At 59.8% G+C, this 5,972-nt stretch overlaps 1 pseudogene across 1 annotated transcript; it reads right to left on the bottom strand.

The window, feature by feature from the left end:
- Positions 1–3,848, bottom strand: LOC116545017 (annotated as a pseudogene). Its single transcript, XR_004266142.1, has 5 exons — positions 3,714–3,848; positions 3,474–3,634; positions 1,702–1,802; positions 986–1,126; positions 1–546 (listed from the first exon to the last, which is right to left on the bottom strand). The product of XR_004266142.1 is annotated as a protein DGCR6-like (transcript).
- Between the last annotated feature and the right edge of the window lie 2,124 nt (positions 3,849–5,972).

Raw genomic sequence — 5,972 nt, 5'->3', positions numbered from 1 at the left:
GGCCACACTGAGGCATCTTTATGTCTCTGAGTCACACAGAGCTTGGGCCTCGAAGCCTCTTCTGCTTGGGGGCTGCAGCTGCCAAGGGAGTGGCTGAGACCAGAACAAGCACTCGGGTGGGCCCCAGTGCAGGTCGGGATGTGCTCCGTGGAGTGAAAAGGTGTGAGAAGCCCCAGGCCCACTCTGCCTGGCCCTGAGGCAGACAGTGGCAGGCTGGGCCCACCTCCCCTTTATGAGTCCATCCTAGCATTTGGCAGAAAGTCCCAGATGAAGGTGGGGGACAGGCAGTCAGGGTCCACCTGGCCTCTCCTCAGCAGGGGGACCCCTGCAGGCAGCTGCGAAGGCAGTGGCCAAAGGTCAAGAAGATGAACTCTGCCCAGCCTTCTGCTGCCTGTGGCTATGTTGGGACAGGGCTGCCTTCCTGGTCACATGGGCAGCAGGCGGCTGCCAGCAACCTCCCAGTCCCAGGGATGCCTTCCTTGCCTGGGAGCACCTCTGCTGCAGCTTCTGGATGAACTCCAGCAGGTTCATCTGCAGCATCAGCTCCTGGGATACAGAGGGGCCCTACGAGCATCAGAGTGACCCAGGCCCCTTTCACCCCAGCCTAGAGGTGCCAGGCAGTGAGCCCATGGGGCAACCATCCCGTGAAGCCAATCATGGCCTGCCAGTAAGGGGTGGAATCTGGGCCTCTGCCCCCAGCAGGGCTGCTCAGAATGGCATGTAGGAGGAGAGCAGAAGAGGGCCATGTGGGCCTGGGGAGGGTGGGTAGTGCCCCATGGTTGGCTGGCTCACCCTCCTGTAGGGAGTGGGCCCAGCCTCTGTGCTGGGAACAGCACAGAAATCCTTTCTGGAGTCTCAGTCCTTCCACTTCACCCCTATACTGTAAGCCTGGATTCCCAGGGACCAGTGGTGAAACCTCAGATGGAATGGGGTCTTCAGGGCTCAGGGGCACTCAGGCTAGGGCAGAGCAGGTCCAGGCACTGACCTGCAGGTTGGTGGTCACTTAGAAGCCAGCCACCTCTGCCTTCTCCAGTGTGCTCTGCTGGTCAGCCACCTTGCGGTCCAGCTCCAGGATGATCTTCCCGTCCATCGCCCACTGCTCCTCACGGATCAGGTGCTCCACCACCTTCTGTGGGTGGGGGAGGGTGAGGGCGGCTCAAACACAAGTGCCTGCTGCTGTCCCCAGTAGCACCAGCTCTGACACCACCGATGCATCCTTACCACACCCAGGCCTCTCCTTGGCCAGCCAAACCCTGAAGTGGGGCTTCAAGGGGCTTCCATGAATGGCCCGACTTGGGGCTGCCTTGGGACTGCACACGCATCTCTGCAGGCACCCACTGCCCCATGGCTTGTTGGTTAAATGCCAGTCTCCAGCTGTCCCTGTGCTCCCTGGGAGAAGGATGGGCCACTTCCTGGCTGGCTCCATTACCCCACCATTGCCCTTGTACCCCCGAGGCCACCTGCTCTGCAGAGGCCCCAATGCACAAGGAGCTGCTATCCAGGCGAGCACTGGTGGGCCTTCACCCTCCACCCAGCCCCAGCACACCTAGTGGGACTCACTAGGCCTCCAGTGGCCCATTCAGGCACAGGGTAGCCACCCACACCTGAGCCCCCCTGTACCCCTTAGCTCAGCCCAGTCAGCAGAGCCAGGTGGTACCCACAGGAGAGCTGGGCTGGCCACCCTGCCTGTGCCCCCAGTACCTCTAGTTATCGCTGCTGAGCTGCCTGGAGCACAGGCAGGTTGTGGGGCCAGCAGGCCTGCTGAGCTTCCTGGTGCTTCTGCCTCAGTGCCTGCCTGAGCACTGGAAGGATGACAGCCCATCAGCAGGTGGTGGGACTCGACAGCAGCCCTCACCCATGGGCACCTGCCCTGCTCCAAGCAGAGCAGCCAAGCCAAAGAGGTATCTGCACTGGAGAGGACGTCAAGCTCCTCCATCCTCCCAGGCCCACTGTTACCCAGGGCCGGGCCCTCCTCTGGCAGCAAGTCTCCAGGGGACTTCAGAAGGTGCAGGGCACTGAAAGAGGGTGGGGTGGGGAAGGCTAGGTGGGGCCAGAGCTGCAGTCCCAGACCCAGGGCAACTGGAGGCAGTGGGAGGGAGGGAGGCTGCAGTCTGAGGGCTTCAGGCCTCACATGGCTACAGGCCAGCAGTGCTGTGTGTGCTCTGCCCCATCATCCATGGGACATGTACTCAAGTGTCGGAGACCACCTCAGGCAAAGGCATGAGAAAGGATCCAAGAGATAAAGAAACAGGACACTGAAGAACTGGTGAAGAGCATCTGGACTGGGCCTGACTGTGGGGCCTCTGCATACCAGGAGTGTGGTCGGCCCCACCACCCTCAGTGCTGCCCTTCAGGGTGGGCAGCTCCCTCCCCCATTTGCAGCTCCCAGCCCCCCACAGCACCTGAGGGAGAAGGGTGGGCACAGACCTGGGAGGCCCAAGTTTGGGATGAACCTGGGGTGCCAAGAGGCTCTGGGCCAAGGATTCTGTGTGGCTCTGAGGGGCTCACCTTCGGCCACCAAGCAAAGCTCCATGGTCCCTGATGAACTGTGCATAAACACAGATGAGCGAAAACTGTCTAGTCTGAAGGGAATGTACAGACGAAGTGATCACGGGACACAAAGAAACCACCATGGCGAAAGGGAACATGCAGCACCCGGCAGCTAGCACCAGTGACCAGTAAGTGCCAAATGGCTACATCTCCCCAGGAAGCTGTCAACATTCCTGGGCTGAAAATCTTGGTCTCCAGGAATGCTGAAGACTCTTGGTGAACTGCTAAGCTGTTATGTGTATGTATTTAGGGATATCAAGAGCTATGGCAAAATGCTAACCATTGAACTTCTGGTGGAGAGCACAAGGGTATGCACTATACTATCTTTTCAGCTTTTCTAAATGTTTGAACTTTAAGAACTTTGGTAAAAATAAAACAGCATAGGTGGAAATCTGATGGTGCAGGGGGACCCGACCTGTGTAATTTGCAGGAAAGGGCTCCTAAGCCCACCAAGCATGCGGCTCAAATGGGAAACTGTTCGGGTTTGGAAGGGTGTCAAAAGGGACAGTGCTTAGGAATTTGATGTGCAACTGGTATGAGACCCTACGAGGCGTGAGAGGAAACTAACCCTGAAGAGCGCTGCACAGCTGTCAACAGACCTTCAACTACTGAGGGGCAACGCAGTTAGCGCCAGGCCAACCAAGCACCGAGGCCTAGGGCCATCCTGCTTGGAATGGGGTGGGGCACAGGAAAGCCCGAGCAGGCAGTTTTTGCTAAGAAGGGGGGCTGCACAACTGAAAACAAAACTGTTTGGACCCACTGGTCACCAAAAAGGCGCTCGGTCTCTGCGCCCTTGATTTTGTCAATCTAAGGGACCTCTTCCGAACACTCCAAAGGAAGGAGCCGATCTGCACAGATATCAAGAGCAGCCAGGACCCTCCAACTCGGAGGAGGAGGCGCCTCATCCCGCTGCCCCGGCTCACCTCGGTGCTCGTTCTGTAGGCGCAGGCGCTGGTTTTACAGGCTCTTTTAGGTGATGTGCTGGATCTCCAGTAGCCCCTGCACGATTTCGAACATGGTGTCGTCGAGAAGCGCCAGGGCCAAGTCGCTGAGCGTGGTGCAGGACAGGCGCTGCTGGCAGTTGCTGCGGGCAGGGGGTGCAAGGTGAGCGCCTGCGGGACTCAGGCTGGCTTGGCAGGCCGCCGCCCGCCCCGCCTGTGTACCTGGGCAACTCCTTCACCAGGCTCTGCAGCGCCCACAGCAGCTGGTAGTGTCGCTCTTGCTGCCGGGTACTGTCCGCCACCTCCTCCAAGGCGCCCGCTTTGCGTTCCATGACCTGGGTGTCCGCTAGTCGCCTGCTTCAGCGACGCACGCCCCGCCCCTTTTACGACAGTCACAGGGGCAGCGCGCCCCGCACCTTTTACGACAGTTTCGAGCACAGCGTGCCCGCCCGCCAGCCCCGCCCGCCCCTCCCTCCCCGCCGCGCGCCCCGCCCCCTGCGTCATTCAGAAGGAGGCGTGCCCAGCCCCCTCCGCGGAGGCTCTAAGGAGGGTTTCGCTCTGCCAGTGCTTGCACCTGCGTGCTCCCTGCACGACCTTACAGGTGGGACTCGTATCCCACAGAATCCCACAGGCCCTCGCTGAGTCAGTGCGGGCTGAGGTCCGGGCTCCGAGCCGGTGCGTCTGTGACGTCCAGGTCACTGGCCTTCCCCTGGAGGGAGGGGTCTCGGGCCAGGGCCCACAGGACCTGGGCCTAAGGCACTGTCTGGGGCGAGCAGTGGCGCCTCCGGGGATGAGACTGACAGGACCACCCTAGAGCCTCTGGGCCAGAACAGTCGGAGGCGCAGTCCCCATGTGGGGCTGCTCTGGTCGCCCTGGGCTGCCCGGCCTTCAGCCTGAACCTTCGAAACAGACTGCGCTCTCCCGGCTACTCGGGCCAGCTGCTGGGCCGGGGCTGGTGGGGGTTCTGGTGTTGGGGCTGAACCAGCAACCAACAGGCTTCAACAGGAGGGGTTCGGGTGGAGGAACGGCTCCAGCAAACGTCCTGCCAGAACCAGGTCAGGTGGATAGGCATGAGGACCAGTGTGGCCAAGCTGCGGAAGCCAGCCAGGGCGGGAGAGAAGGGCAGGGGGTGTGCATTGCAGAGGCTGCTGGGGGCTTGTCCAGAGAGCACCAGGGGACACGAAAGTGCTTGGGGACACAGAAATGATCAGGCTTGCATTTCAGCAGGCACTCTTTAGCTGCCTGTGTGGTGGCTGGGCTCTTTGAGATGACGCTGCTTTGACTGGGTCAGAAATTATGATCGATTTCCAGAGAGAACATTGGTTAGTGATTGGCTGTGGGAGGGTGGGGGCGTTGAGCCAACTGGGGTCCCCCTGAAGTGCCAGCGTGGTCTCTGGTTTTCCCCAGGATCTGTTTCCTCAGTCCCTGGCAGGATTCGCTCCCCTGTACTCTGTCTTTTTGATCCCTTCCAGCCAGAAACCAGAAGTGAATAAAGTGCCAACAAGCAGTCGGGCCACTGCCACTGCCGTGGAGGGTGGGCCACAACCGAGAGCTGGTCATGCGCCGGGCACCCTGCCCTCCAGGCCCCTCAGAGTGGCAGGAGCTGGAGGTGGGACAGCTTGTGGGAGCTGAGCCTGCAGCGAGTGGTAAGAGCCAGCTGGGGCTGAGCCTGGTCACACTGTCCCCTCCCCCAGAAGTCGTGGGTGGGATAAGCAGCTGGGTGAAGATGCCTGCCTGAAGATTTTCACCAGTGTTCCTGACCTCAGTCCCCCAGTCCATGCAGGGCGTGTGTGAGGACTGGGGCCTAAACAGGGCAGCCCCACGTGATAATGATTTATGCTGCGGCCGGCTGGGCACCCCTGTCGCGAGCTCCTCCTGGTTCTGCCAGGTGAGTTGGAGGCTGTGAGCCACAGCAGGAGCAGGCCAGGCCTGGGTTTGGACACCTGCTCCTCTGCCTTGTTTGGCCGCTGATGTAGGAAGGCCTCTTCTCCCACCCTTGGTGCAACTTCCGACCTGAACCAGCTTCCCCAGCCCCCCGAGCCCAGCAACAGCACTCCCCTAATGTGGATGTCAACCTAAAGAAAGAAATGGAACCACAATCCATATAGAGAGTTTGTCTGGGCCAAGGCTAAGAGAGCTGCCCAGGACGCCAAGGTGCCCTGGGAGTGCTCCATTCAGCCTTATTACCAGGAAGTGTTTCAAGACCGAAGGGGACAAGGAGTGGGCTGACATGAAGTCAGCAGGAATTCTGACTGGTTTCCAGAGAGAACCTTAGTGATGGGCTAGACAGTGTTGAACGACAGGGTAAGAGTTATGGTGTACAGCATGTGGCTTTTTATGTCAACCGGCATCAGTATGGAGCCCACAGAGCAAGTGGCTTCACGAGGTCTTTAGCTCAAGTGGGAGTTAGATGTGACTGCTGTCTCATTCCAGTGCCTCTCTGGGCCTGATAACTAAAGAGAGCTCAAATTCCTCAGATAA

The sequence above is a fragment of the Sapajus apella genome, unplaced genomic scaffold (assembly GCF_009761245.1).
Source record: "Sapajus apella isolate SASKATOON/1434 unplaced genomic scaffold, GSC_monkey_1.0 scaffold242, whole genome shotgun sequence".
NCBI lineage: Eukaryota > Metazoa > Chordata > Mammalia > Primates > Cebidae > Sapajus > Sapajus apella.
Note: the sequence above shows the minus strand (reverse complement) of the source record. Positions and strands in the feature narration are given on the sequence as shown.